This window comes from Marmota flaviventris, chromosome 18 (assembly GCF_047511675.1).
Source record: "Marmota flaviventris isolate mMarFla1 chromosome 18, mMarFla1.hap1, whole genome shotgun sequence".
NCBI lineage: Eukaryota > Metazoa > Chordata > Mammalia > Rodentia > Sciuridae > Marmota > Marmota flaviventris.
Window position 1 is genome coordinate 9,241,449 of NC_092515.1, and position 14,528 is coordinate 9,255,976.

The 14,528-nt window shown below is 43.8% G+C and overlaps 1 protein-coding gene across 2 annotated transcripts in view; it reads right to left on the minus strand.

The window, feature by feature from the left end:
* The window catches only part of Arhgap35 (Rho GTPase activating protein 35), a 119,971-nt gene extending 107,897 nt beyond the window's left edge, over positions 1 to 12,074 (minus strand). For both annotated transcript variants that reach the window (XM_071605091.1, XM_071605092.1), the window contains exon 1: positions 11,758 to 12,074. The gene's annotated coding sequence lies outside the window, so the exon portion shown is untranslated. The remainder of the gene's footprint in view (positions 1 to 11,757) is intronic.
* Between the last annotated feature and the right edge of the window lie 2,454 nt (positions 12,075 to 14,528).

Genomic DNA, 14,528 nt, shown 5'->3' on the forward strand with positions numbered 1-14,528 from the left:
ATCTCCAAATTACTTCTTATTCAAGAGAAAACATGAATTTGGACAGGTTTCTTAAAAAATTCTTTCTCATAAGAAGATGAAATCTGACTTCCTAGTCAATGCATTCTTGCACTGAAATGTTCAGTCACACTTACTTCTTTAAGATAAGATCAGGGGAGAAAAAAAAATAGGCCATTGGCCTTCTAAAATTTTTACCTTCTGGTGCAGAAACAGGGTGATCCTTGTGCTACCTGTAATGGTAGAATTGCCTTTATTTTAGAAGAGGGATATAAATTCTCCAGAAAAGGAGGCACAGTCTGTGTGACTGATATACTCAATGGGGTGGACATACAAACACTGGCTCAATAAGCCAGAAAAGGAGAAATAAAACTTATGTCTCCCTATCCTCTAGAGCTACAAAGAACTGGTTTGTTCCCTCTTCTACTTAGTAATCCTTAGGTTTTAAAATTATTTTAATAAAAACAATTAAATAGATTAGATATTAAATAAAATTATTTAAATCCTTTCAAAATATTCAGGGCCCATAAAAAAGAAGACATAACTAACTGACTTTGACTAATCACTCCTTCCTCCTAAAAAAAGAACCAGTGGGAGGGCTGGGGATGTGGCTTAAGCGGTAGCGCACTCGCCTGGCATGCGTGTGGCCCGGGTTCGATCCTCAGCACCACATACAAACAAAGATGTTGTGTGCGCCGAAAACTAAAAAATAAATAAATATTAAAATTCTCTCTCTCTTTCTCTTTAAAAAAAAAAAAAAAAAAAAGAACCAGTGGGGCACCGTAGCACACACCCGTAATGGCTCAGGGCGCCATTACAGGCAGGAGGATCGAAAGTTCAAAGTAGCCTTAGCAATTTAGTGATGCCCTAAGCAACCAACCAAGACCCTGTCTCCAAATAAAATATAAAAAAGGCTGGAGAAGTGGCTCAGTAGTTGAGTGCCCCTGGATTCAATCCCCAATACCAATCAAAAACAAACAAACAAACTTGGGGGGTTGGGGAAACTTGCCTAACAGAGAACTGAGCTCCAGCTCTCACCCATGCAGTACACTCCAGTTCCCTTCATCTCTGGGGTAAAACTGCCATGTGTGGAAGCATTCTGGAAAGTGACAAGCCTATCAGAGAAGACCACTGACAGCAGAGGCTCAGCCAGAATTGTGCTGGGACCTCACAGCCCTGAAGACTTCACAAGTCCCCTTATCTTATCAATGTTCCAGTTCCCCATCCAAAAACTGAGAATACCAACTACCATAGAGGAGAAGGAGGCAGCACTCAGTAGTGTTCTAGTACAAAATAAGCAATGATTGCTATTAATCGTTAATATTGCTAATAATTAATTTGATTATTCTCTAAGAAAGGGTGACTGCCCTAGAGGGACTTGAGTCCAGCATTTAGATTTACTTCTAAATCCTTGCTTTTCAGCTCAATTTTTGCTTTATATGTTTATAAATAAAACTATAAGGAGGCCAAGACAAGAGCCTCCCAAGTTTGAGGCCAGTCTGGGCAACTTAGGAAGACCCTGCCTCAAAATTAGAAAAAGAAAAAAAAAAATGAAATAAAGGACTAGGGATGAAGCTCAGTAAAGCATTCCTGGGTTCAATCCCCAGTACCCGCCCCCAATAAAAGGAAGGAAGGGAAATGTAAAAGCACATTTCACACACACACACACACACACACACACAAAAGCTTGTTTAACCTTTTTTCTTAAATCAATAGTAAATATCTTGAAGAAAATTGGGCAAGCCACCCAAACTACTATAACACAAAGGTAACTACTAATAGCACTCCAGTATATTTCTTCCACATTTTCCCATATATATTCTAAATAACTGGACTCACACTGTTTATAGTTCTATATCCTGTATTTTCCCATACTTAATTTATTTTGTGTGCACTTTCCCATGTCAAGTATTTTCCAAAAATCATACTATTTTAGTAACTCCATACTTTTCCATAAGGCAACTGTTCCTCCAAGGTTAAGATACAGATTCTTTTTATTAATTTGTAAATGTCACTATAGTTAACATTTTTGGGGAGTGGGGCAGGGACAGTAGGGGAGATACCAAGGATTGAACTAAGGGGCACTACACCACTGAGCCACATCCCCAGCCCTATCTTTTTGTATTTTATTTAGAGACAGGGTCTCACTGAGTTGCTTAGTGCCTCACTTTTGCTGAAGCTGGCTTTCCACTCCTCCTGCCTCAGCTTCCCAAACTGCTGGGATTACAGGCATGTGCCACGACACCCAGCATAGTTAACAACTTTATATAAAAATCTTTGTTTGCATCACTATTTGGTCCACAGAGACTAATGTAAATAGTTAAGGACTGTTATGTCTCTTAAAACATTGCCAACTGCTTTCTAGAAAGTTCACATGATTTGCAAGCCCGACAGCAGTTTGAGTATTAGTCACATCATATTCTCACTACACACAGTGGCACACACCTCTAATCCCAGCCACTTGGGAGACTGAGGCAGGAGGATAAAATAAAGGACTAGGGATGAAGCTCAGTAGTAAAAGTTTAAGGCCAGCTTCAGCAACTTAGCAAGGTCCTAAGAAACTTAGTGAGAACCTATCTCAAAATAAAAAAATAAAAAGGGCTGGGGATGTGGCTCTGTGGTTGAGCGCCCCTGGGTTCAATCCCTAGCACAACAAACAAAAAACCCCAGTTATCTATAAAAGTATGCCCCATTATATGAAAAAAGAATCTGCACAACATAAAAATTTCACAAACGTACATTTAAGACTTAAATACTTTTCTACAAGTAAACTGCACCTTTTTAAAAAATATTTATTTTTTAGTTGTAGTTGGACACAACACCTTTATTTCACTTATTTATTTTTATGTGGTGTTGAGGATCAAACCCAGGGTCCCGCATATTCGAGGTGAGCGCTCTACCGCTGAGCCACAACCCTAGCCCCTGCACCTTAACTTTTTAAAAAAGTAAACTAGAAGACTAAAAAGAAGATCTTACACAGTAAACACGCATTCCCTGTATACACATGTCGAATCCCAATTACATAACAGAATGCTGCCATTTTTCAGAGCTCTTGTGTTTACTGATGGACTAATATTGGACACATGTTGACAGCTAGGACCCACTCCCTCACCAAGTCAGAGCCTTTTTTTCCCCTCTTCTCATTCATCAAAGGTTTTATCTACATTCTTCGACTGACCATTTGCAGGAAGAAATTTCTTCTGGGTCAGCAGCATTTTAAAAGTACATAATCCTGTAATATCAGTGACTAGAAGGCGGAGGAAGGAAGATCACAAGTTCAAGGCCAGCCTACTCAATTTAGGAAGACTGTCTCAAATTAAAAAATAAGCAAGGTGTAGTGGCAAATGCCTATAATCCCATTAGCTTAGGAGGCTGAGGCAGGAGGATTGAAGGTTCAAGGCTAGCCTCAGCAACTTACTTATCAAAATAAAAAAACACCCTTAGGTTCAATCTCTTATACTAAACAGCAACTTACTTATCAAAATAAAAAAACACCCTTAGGTTCAATCTCTTATACTAAAAATTTAAAAAAATTAAAATGGGCTGGGGATATAGCTCAGTGATAGAGCACCCCTGGATCCAATCCCCAGTATCAAAAAAATAAAAAGATATACAATAATTTCAGGCCATTAAAGGTAATCACAAAAGCAGCATCAACCAGTCTTCCACCTACAAACTTAAGAAGCATTTTTTGAAAAATGAAGACCTAGTAGTACTTTTTATAACCAAGCGTTTTAGGTATACTTTTCCCAGTGAAATAATTCTCTCAAAGTGAAAACCACTCTAGCTGAAGATGCAGATTTCAAGAATCTAATAATCTAGTATTAATGCAGTGCTGACTTTCATTTGTACACAATCAATTTGTTACTGAACAAAGAACCCTTTTTAATTGCCTGTGGCAATTAATGGTGATCATTTTCCTTTGTCTCATTCTTAAGCAGCAGAGGCTGCCAAAGACAGAAGCCAGTTTTGACCTTTCTTTTAAATGGAGATGGGATAATATGCAATGCAACTGTATCATATTTTTAAATTCTCTTTTTTATACGTCAGGAGGCTAATATCTGTAGCTGGCTAACATACTTTCACCCCAACATTTTTTTTGAACTGCAACTTAAAAAGTTACTAAACAAGGGGCTGGGGATATAGCTCAGTTGGTAGAGTGCTGCCTTGCATAAACAAGGCCCTGGGTTCAATTCCCATCACCACACACACACAAAAAAAAGTTACTAAATAGGGGCTATAGCTCAGTGGCAAAGTGCTTGCCTAGCATGTGTGAGGCACTGGATTCAATCTCAGCATCACATAAAAATAAATAAATAAATAAGGCATTCTGTCCACCAACAATTTAAAAAAAAAGTTACTAAATAATTAGAGTGAGTTTTACACAGTATTTTTAATCCATATATCTATATGTTTCTATCTATACAATTAAAAATTTTTTATTATTCATTTAAATTTTATTTATCATTTCCTAGGGTGGTGGGGTGCTATGATTGAACTCAGAGCCTTGTGCATATTAGGCAAGTGCTCTACCACAGAGATATATCCCCCGTCCCAAACTTCTAATTGCAAATTGACAAATTACAGTTGTACATATTCTGTACATTTCTAGTTACCTGAAGAATATTCTGAAAGAAAGAAAATATTGGCTAGGGGTATAGATCAGTGAGCATGCTTATCAAATGCAAGGTCCTGGGTTAGATCCCTAGCACCAAAAAAGGAAGAAAAAGATCTCAATTAGGAGCTACCCAAATATTTTCCTGTCAAAGATAATAATTTTTAAGGAGTTCCTGACCAAACATTTCTACCTTCTTTATGTATACTTACAGTTTTGTTATACTTTGATTTGAATCCAGGTCAGAAATAAAACATCCAACTTTTCCAATATGCTGGCTAGAAAAATAAGCTGATACTTGTGGCTGTAGATTCTCTTCAAAATACTGTGATATGGATAAGTGTGGTGGCCCACACCTGTAATCCAGCAACTTAGGAGGCTGAGGCAGGAGGATCACAAATTCCACAATCCCTGCAACTTACTGAGACCCTGAAATAAAAAAGGGCTGGGCACACAGCTCAATGGTAGAGCCCCAGTAGGTTCAATCCCTGGTACCACCAAAAGACAAGACAAAACAAAAATCCCTGTGATATGGAACAGGTTTGGATATTGTGTGAGCTATCTCTGAATATGAAAATCTTTTAATACTATTAATATAGGACTGCCTCCTAAGAAGCCAGACATTAACCACAATAGTTTAACAATTATTTTCCTTCACCCTATGTTATAATTGTTTACAACTGACTGTAAATTCCTTACAGGGGTGAACTATAGTGTATTTTTATATCCCAGAGTAGCAAGGAAGCCTAGTAAGTATAAATTTTGAAATCAGACACACCTGGATTCATAACAGTCTTAATAAGTGGTAACTTATTAACCTTTTCACCAAGGTCATGACACTAATGATGCAGAAAGCATGTGGATTAAATACTAAGCATGCTCTCTAAAAAGTTTATAGCCAGAGGATGGTCTTAATAATTGGTGCACAATCTCAAAAAGAAAAAAATAAAGGTTTTGGCATCTGTTCAGATTTGATCAACATGTCTGTAGAGGGGGCCTATCAAGTAAATGGTATTATGCATATGAATCCCAGCCTTAAAGAGTCTATTCTCTAAAGAGATAAGACAATCAAATAGTATCAGCTCTTAAATCAGGCAGAATGAGAACCAACTAATCTAATCCCTTCATTTTTCAATTAAAGAAAATACAGTCTAGAGAAGTGAAAAATTATTTGGCCAAAGTTACACAGCTAGTAAATGGCAGAGCCAGGGCTAAGGAGTTTAAATGTTCTTTACACCTTGGTAAGCTACTTTTTTTTTTTTTTTTGGGAGGGGGGAGGTAGTTGTAGATGGAGAGCATGCCTTTATTTTATTTGTTTACTTTTATGTGGTGCTAAGGATCAAACCCAGTGCCTCACACTTGCTAGGCAACCCACTCTGCCACTGAGCCACAGCCCCAGCCAGTAAGCTACCTCTTAATTGTTCAAATTCAACTACCAAATGACTACAGTGACTAGGAAGATGACATCTTCCAAGTAAGAATGCAGAGATACTAAGAGAGCAACAGGGTATGAAATACCTGCAGACATAATGCAACAGTCACAAGTACTACAAATGTCATAAAATGGCAATATTCCTTTCAATAAGGGATGATGAAGGAAATAGTTAAGTCTATTTTCAGCAAAAATAAATATTGCCTTCCTGTGATAATGCTCCATGTCTTTAAGTTCCTGGTTCTCTGCTAATATATCAAGTTAATGATGCTTCTCAATATCAGAGAAGCAAATAAATGAAAATCAGATTGACAGATGCCAAAAGTTATTTTCAAGAATTCTTTAAAATGAAGCCTGATAAAGCATTCTATCAAATGTTAAACAGAAAAAAACTTTCGGGAAGATGAACATGAATGATTTGTTTGCATTTCTTAATACCAGCAATTCAAGTACTATTCAGACCACTGCTATTTGAGAGCCTAGGTCAACAATGACTCAGCTCGAAAAATTCCATATCGTTTTTTTAAAAGAGGTATGTGGTGTTAGTTACACAGCTAAAATAATCTGGATGGCCCCCCACCCCCTCCTTCAAAATTACAAACTAATTTCCATGTGAACAGCTAAGGGGTAGTGTTTATGTAATGTTAGAAAAAGTATATGGCTAAGGTAATCCAGTTAATCCCCTATCAAAGAGCCCCATCCCAATTCCAGTTTACTAACCCAAGGAGAGGTAAGAAGGGGTCCCAAGAGCAGCACTGGGAACCCAGTCCTAGTCCCTAGTTCTAACTGTTCTTGTGATGCATCTAGACTGGACAGCCCACCACCACACTTCAGACTAGGAGTGGGAAGTCCAGAGAGGAAAGGATTTGTCCAAGGTCCTAACTAAGCAGGACAAGGCTTAGACCAGAAGGCAGGCCCCTGGCCTTATGTCCAATACTCTTTTATGGCAGAAGCCTGCCACAATGCTCCAAGAAAGTCTTCCATTTTCCCACCTGTAAATAAGGAGGTTAAGACTAGGCACTGATTTCCAAATTGAGAGACCACCAAACCCAAGGGGTTAGAGGAGCCATTTCTGCTAGTTACCTTTCCTCTTCATGCAAAGAATCTCAATTTTACCTATCTTACATATTGTAAAAACTAGAAATTTTAAACATGATGATGATTAAACACAATTAATCAAGTCACACTTGGTAAATTAAGACACTATTTAGACTACTATGTGGTGAATGATAGCAGTCATAGCAGATCACAGGAAAGCCCTGCAAAAGGCCTTAGAAAAAAGACTGCAGCCAAAGGCAAGAAAGCTGATCAGAGTAGACAAGGCACAGAGCCACTCAGCCACCCCCACCTTCTCCACCTGCAGCTGTACTGACATGACTGACATGCTTCCTCATCACCCACTGACACACTCCTAGAGAAGGCTCTAGTGCATCTGATAAGTTATCTATGCAACCCTCACCTCTCTCAGATTGACTTTTGTCAGAAGTCAACATCAGGCCTAGAGATCTGCAACCCGACAACTTCTTCCATTTGTCTGGTTTCGAGGAATGACCATTTTCTGATCTAATTATCCTATAGCCTGCACCATGCCAAGAAAAAAAGGAAATGGGTACTAGAAAATGGGAATAGTTTTTAAATAAGAGGATAATTTAAACAATGAAGGTTAGTTTAAAAAAAAAAAAAAAAGAAGAAAGAAAGAAATGAAGGCAGGTTTGGCAAATTTTTAAAAGTCTGGACAGGGCAAAAGACCCTGAAGTCACATTAAATAGGCTGAAAATAGTTGTCTACTTCCACCTCTTCTCATACTTCACCCCATATGCACAGTGTCCATTCCAGAAGGCCAAGGCTATTGCCCCAGATTTTCGGTAGCACTCAATTCCATCATGAAAGCAGATGTCAATGATGGGTTTGGAGCCTCTGCTACCATCAGAGAAATCTGTCACTGGAACATCAGTTACCAGCTTAGGAAGAAAAATCAGCTCTTTGTTCTGTCTCCTCACTTACAATTATGTAAACATAAGCTTTGAGCATGCAGAAACTTTTTATGCTGCCAATGATATTAAAACTCTGGAACACAAATTTAAGTATACTGCATAAACAGTTGTTTTTATTCTTAATTAGCTGTCACCTCCATATTAAGAATAAAAACAACTACCAAACTAATGTGAGGAACACAAACTAAATTCAGCAAATTAATCGTGACACACAAGGCCAAAGATTCAACACTGGAAATGAACCAAAATTCTTTAAGTCAATAACGATGAAAATACATGCCATAGTTAGATCATTAAAATTACGAGACTCTGCTTGTCAGAAAATTTAAGTCCTAAAAAGTTAGTTGAAAGAGTGCTACAGATTTATTATCTCATATACAAATGCCAACATTTAATAGGTAAGCACTCAAATTGTGTAGATGACAATGCATGTTCTTTATTTCAAATGTGTTCACACAGAACTATTTCTAAATAAGTGCTGAAATAAACATAGTCTGAACATAGCTCAGTTAAGAAAGCCCTTCCAGTAAATGTTCCTTCACAGCTGGATAGCTGCTTTAATATGCAATTGCCCTAGGCCACAGGAAAAAAAAAAATCAGGCTCTTGATTTACTTAAGAAATAAAATAAATAAACGTAGGCCAAGCCAAAGGTCCTCTCTCCCAAGTTAAAGGAGGGAAATGTTTGGATGGCTTTTTTGTAAAAGCCATCTCTACCTCCAAATGGATTTCCTAAGGCCCACACCCACTGCAAGATTACAGAAAAAAACAGCCCAGGAAAGGTAGAGAAGGCACAATTCCCAGATAATAAGACCAAAGCTGACTCATGTTGGCTAGTTCCTAACCCCCCTCTCTAACTCTACCCAGTGAGGTCCCCAGAAGGCCTGGGGAATGTGAGGGCTCACCCACACAACCCTTGAACGCCAACCAGCTCCTGAACTCACTGTGGATCTGCCCAGAGGCACTCAGCTCCTGTGGCTGGGAGTGCCTGCAATACCAGAGGGCAGAAATCTGAGTGACACTTGGCACTCTCTCTTTCAACAAACAACCGCAAAGTGCTTTCCAAACCCAGGCCCTCACTATTTTGAAGACAAGGAAGCTGGAATCTACCCTGGGCAGAGGTGAAAAAGAAATAAACCCACCCTGCCCAGCCCTTCCCCCAAGGTCACAGGGCAAACCAAAGGCCATTAAAAAAGGCAAGACACACTGCAGCTTCTGTAGGCCCTGAGCAGTAAACACCAAGAATGACCATATCGCCCCCTGGGATCCAGGAGCACTTGAGAACTGGCATTTCCCTGGCTGGGGTAAAACAAGAATATGAATTGTCAGCTGGAAAAAACAAAAAACAAAAAACACACTCCTAAGTTCTCCCATGGGGCACTGACTTGGAGGTAGAAGGCGGAAGAGGGTACAACCATCTCTCTGCAACAGCTCAGAGAAGGAGAGAGGGTAAGTGAGAAAGAGAATAAAGACCTGTGAGCAGCTGCAGTCCCCTTTTCCTAAGGACACAAAGCTGCAAAGCCCAGAGATCTGAAGGGGGGGGGGGGGGCGCGGGGGCAGAGCACAGGAAAGAAAATGGGGTAATGGAATGAGATCTACTCCCCCCAGTAAGCTAAATAGAAGTGGGAGAAATGGGGGAGACACTCTTAGGCTCCCAAGAGCAGTAACTAACCAACCCTCACCTATTTACCAGATTTCACAGGATGGGGGGGGGGGAATAAATCCTCAGGCTCAGGGCTCGGAGAGAGTCTGAAGCCACTGAAGTTCCCAGTGCCTAGAAAACTCCCTGTTTCACCAGTGAGAGTGAAGAATGAAAATCAGGAGAGGCAGACATGCCTGAAATGGGGAAGTCCTCAATGGGGAATGGGTGGGCCACAGTGGGGACCCAGCAAAAGCAGGTCTGATGCAAGAGGAGCCTGACAGACTATGAGGGAAAAGGGGGGAAATGTTGAAAAGGGAAAAGGAAGCCAAAAAGGAAGGGGCCTGGGAGAATCATCAAAAGGGAGTGAGCATCTATCAAAGAACTGGGGCAGCTCTGAGAAGGGATGGGAGGAATAAGAAGGAAAAATTAAGAAAACACCTTAATGTCAGAATTGGGGGAAAGAGGACTCAAAAAGAAGGTAAGTGCAGGGGAGGAAGGACAAATACACAAAGAGTGGACAATGACAGCTGAATCAAAATTAAAGGGAGAGAATGTCAGGGGAAAAACTTAGAATTGAGAGAGACCCAGGTGGAATGCCCTTACAACAAGACCATGTTAAAGGGGACCACTTCAAGAGGGACAGTGTTGGAAAGTTAAAAATGAGTCAAAAAATATACAGGCTAGTGGACAGCTCCAAAAAGGGCCAGATGAGGTGGGTGGGTACTAAATAAGAGGATGGGGCAGAGCTGAACAAACCAGAGGAGAGAGCAGGTGGAAAGGTTCTGCAGGCAGGTCTTGAACATGCAGAATGGGAAGGGGCTGGGAGATGGGTCAGAGTTGAGAGGTAAAGGCAAGCCTAAGAAAGGCCACAATGGGGAGGAGAGGCCTGGGGGAGGCAAAGAGGAGGCAGGAAGCAGGTATCAGGCATAAAGGAACTGAAGGGGGGTCAGGCCAAAGAAGGGAGAGCAAATGAATGGAGCAGCTCACGGGAGTGCCAAAATGAAGGTGGGGAGGAGCCAAGGATGACAGCCACTGAGCCAGGGAAAGAGGTCAGGTAAGTAAATGGCAGAAATGAGAAATCTGCAGGGTCAGAGAATGAGGATGAGGCTGCTTCGGGGGAAGGCAAAGGCAGAAATCAAGCAGCCAGGGAAGGACTGCAAATTCTGAGCTCAGGCAAGGGGCAGAGGTGGGAGGTGAAAAGATCTGGAAGGGAGGAAAGGGTCTGAATAGCAAACAGAAGCAAGAACTGGTAAAAGGAGGCAGCAAATATAGTGCATCCAAGTCAGAGAAGGGTCAAGAGAGACAGTCAAGGGGTTTCTCGGGGGTGCAGCAGGTTCTGTGTGGGCCAGAACAGAAATGCGGGTAGGGGATAGTTGGGCCTGAAAGAGATGAAATTAAGTTCAAGGGACAGAACCGGAGGCAGCAGTGTCTAAATCAACAGGACTCAGAGGGATCACCAAGGCGGCAGATCGCAGGTCCTAAAGGGACAGCTCCTAGGAGTGCAAGACATTCTACGACAGGAATAATAGTGGATAGGTCAAAGAAGGGGCCAGGGACAGAACCGGAGGGTAGTGATAGCAAAATAAAAGAGAATGCAGAAGAGTCATGGATCTTCGAGTGGGAGCCAGAATCAAGGGATGCAGAAGGGTCACTGAGGAGGAGGTGGGTCCCATAAGCACTGCAGAGTCCAGGAGGGGCTAAGGGTATTACCAGGCACGGAAGAAGGAAAACGAGGGGCGCAGAATCGAGAGTAGGGTGGCTGCCGGCAAGGTGGGGCGGGGGGAACACGAGACAGACACCGAGATCCCAACGGATCGCGGGCGGGGGCACCCGCAAGGACAGCAAGGCTGGGGCGGGCAGGGGCAAGTCCGAAGGACAGGCGGGCCTCGCGGGCCGGGCCCAAGCGCGAAGCGGCGGGGACCGCGGGGCCAGGGGCGCTGGGGGGCCGTTCCTTCCCCTCCCCCTCCGTCTCCTCCATTGTTCCCGGGCTCGGAGCCCCGCCGTCCCCGCCTCCCCCAGACCCCGCAGCGGGGCGGCGCCCGGCTTCGCCGCCCGGAGCCCACGAGCTCGCGCACTCACCAGCTGGGAGCCCTCAGCGCGGCCCCGGCCTTCGCGATCCCAGCCGCGGCGACGGCGGCCCCGGCGCCATGTTCCTCTGCTCTTCGTCCTGCAGCGGCTGAGGCGGCGGCGGCGGCAGCGACGGCTCCGGCTCCGGCGGCGGGGGGCCGAGCGGACCCTCCCTCGCGGACTGCCTCCTCCGCCTCCTCCACCTCCTCCCGCCGCTCCGCGGCTCTCCCTCGGGGCGGGGGGCGGGGAGGGGAAGGGGGGAGGGGCGGGAACCAGAGGGAGGGCGGACCAGCCTTGCTCGCTCCCTCCCTCCCTCGCGCGCAATGGCGCCGGCACCTCCTTCCTGCGGCCGCCGCTCCCGCGCGCACACACCTCGCTATTGCGCGTGCGTGGCGCGGGGACCGTTGCAGGGGGATAACGGCCCAAGGGGGCGCGCCACGAGGGAATGACCAGCACCGGGCAGCGGGAAGCGGCGAAGCACTCGCTCGCCTGAGGAGCTCTCTGCTACCGTTGCAGCCGGGTACTGGGAATGGGTGCAAAGAGCGCAAAGCGCGTGCGCCCCAAGAAAATGCCGCTTCTGCGGCGCGAGACTGAACGCCACAACACCCGCGAACTGGCAGAGGGAGCTGGGTGGTCTAGTGCGCGTGCGCAGTATGGGCTTCCAGCCGGCTCTGCTACTGGCGTTAGGCAGAGGGAGTGGCTGTCGGGAGGCGCGCGCCTCCTTGCGCGCGCCAGAAACAGCAGATCCCCTGCCTCGCGCAGCTTCTTGGAGAAAGCTGCAGCGAAGACTCACGACCCGGCTTTGGAGGCGGAGACCAAGGGCACGATCCTGCTCGCGCGGGACCTGGCCAGCCAATGAAATGCAATGAGAGGTGGGTTTGCCGCGAGAGCCGCAACCCCCGAGATAACGGAGGAGGAGAGAAAGAAAACGTAACGTGGGGCGGTGGGGCAGGGCTAGGAAGGAGGGAGCGTACCCATCGGGGGAGTTGATTGGAGAGCACGAGGAGGCGTGGCCCGCCTCAACCCAATCCGGGCCTCATAATTCCTCGTTCCGGAAGAAGGGGCGGAGCTAGAAAGCGCGTGCTCTTACCCTAGGCAGTGAGGAAAATCTGAAGGCAAGGCGCGCGTTGGTGCAAGTTGTTGAGTGATTCAGTGGTTACTGGATCCCGGGCAGAGGAAAGACGACCCAGTCCTGCATGCAGTCCTGGCTTTCAAGTTATCATTGTGCAAATGACTGGAAATCAAATGTCAGTTTGGGAGGGGGAGTTGTGATTGGAGTGGGCACCGCTGTAAACCTGGATTCCTCAGAATCGAGGAGGGGGTTCCTCTGGGACTCCTCCGGAAGTACGCATTATGGAAGATGAGCTCTCTGGGCACAAAGTCTGTTTGAGGAATGCGTGAGGAAAGGCTATGTTTCCTATTACATTTTGCATTTCTTTCCTCAGTCTCTTCATCTATTTGTAAAATGGGAAAGCAGGAAAATAATCGTACCTCCCTCAGAATTAAACTGTAATAGTCTCTATGGTCCAAAACTCAAAACCACTCAAGCCGTGTGTCTGTGTGTATGTCTGTGTACACACTTATATATATTCTTTTTGACTACATATACATACCTATGATAAAGTTTAATTTGAGTGAGGCACAATAACAGATTAACAACAATTATAAATATGCTGGTCTGTAATAAAAATAATGTGAATGCCAATACTAATATCTTCCTCCGGCTGACCACGGATAACTGAAACTTGGGAAAGCAAAACTACGGGTAAAGTTAGTATTGCTACACATTTGTAAAGCGCTAAAAAATTCATCCCTTGCACAAAGTGTGTTCTCTAAGCATTAAAAAATAAAATTATGTGGGCTCAAGTTTTAAAACATACCATTTCTGGCTAAAAATCTTTTTCATCTATCATTTTCTTATTTACCATTCTTAAAATATAGCATTTTTAGCTGGGTATGGTGTTTCATACCTCTAATCCCAACTAAAACAGGAGGATCAAAAATTTGATGGGCTGGGCTCAGTGGTGCACACCTGTAATCCTGCCACTCAAGAAGTTGAGACAGGAGGATTGCAAGTTCAGAGCCAGCCTCAGCAACTTAGAGAGAGGCCCTAAGCAACTTAGCAAGATCTTGTCTCAAAATAAAAGGGGATGTGATTTAGCAGTTAAGCGGCCCTGGGTTCGATCCCTGGTATCAAAAAAAAAAAAGGGGGGGGGGGGGGCTGGACATGTGGCTCAGTGGTAAACTGCCTCTGGGTTCAACCCTCAGTTCCAAAAAAGAGATGTTGTTCCAGGTCACCCTGAGCAACTTAGAGAGACTCTATTTCAAAATTTTAAAAGGCTGAAAATGTAGCTCAGCAATAGAGGGCTTCCCCAACATGTAGCCATGCCTGAGTTCAATTCCCAGTACCACAAAAATAAAATTAATTTAGCCCCAAAACTTTTTTAAGCACTATGGCTGCCAGATCAAGTGTGTGAGCTATCATTGCAAAACCTCCTTTGTAAGTGATGTTAAGATCACTTTCATTTGTAATCCCAGTGATTTAGGAGGCTGAGGCAATTTAGAAATTAGAATTTAGCCTCAGCAATTTAGAAATAAAAAAGTTTGCAAGTATAGCTGTGGTAGAGGGTTCTAGGTTCAATCCCCAGTACTAACCTGTTGCTGGGGAAAAAAAAAAAAAAAACTGGAAAGCTGGTGGATGGCAGTACTAGATACTAGATACTCCCACCTCAAATTAATGTCTTTATAACACTTGTGAAGTGTTCCAGGTCCTCCCTGTCATT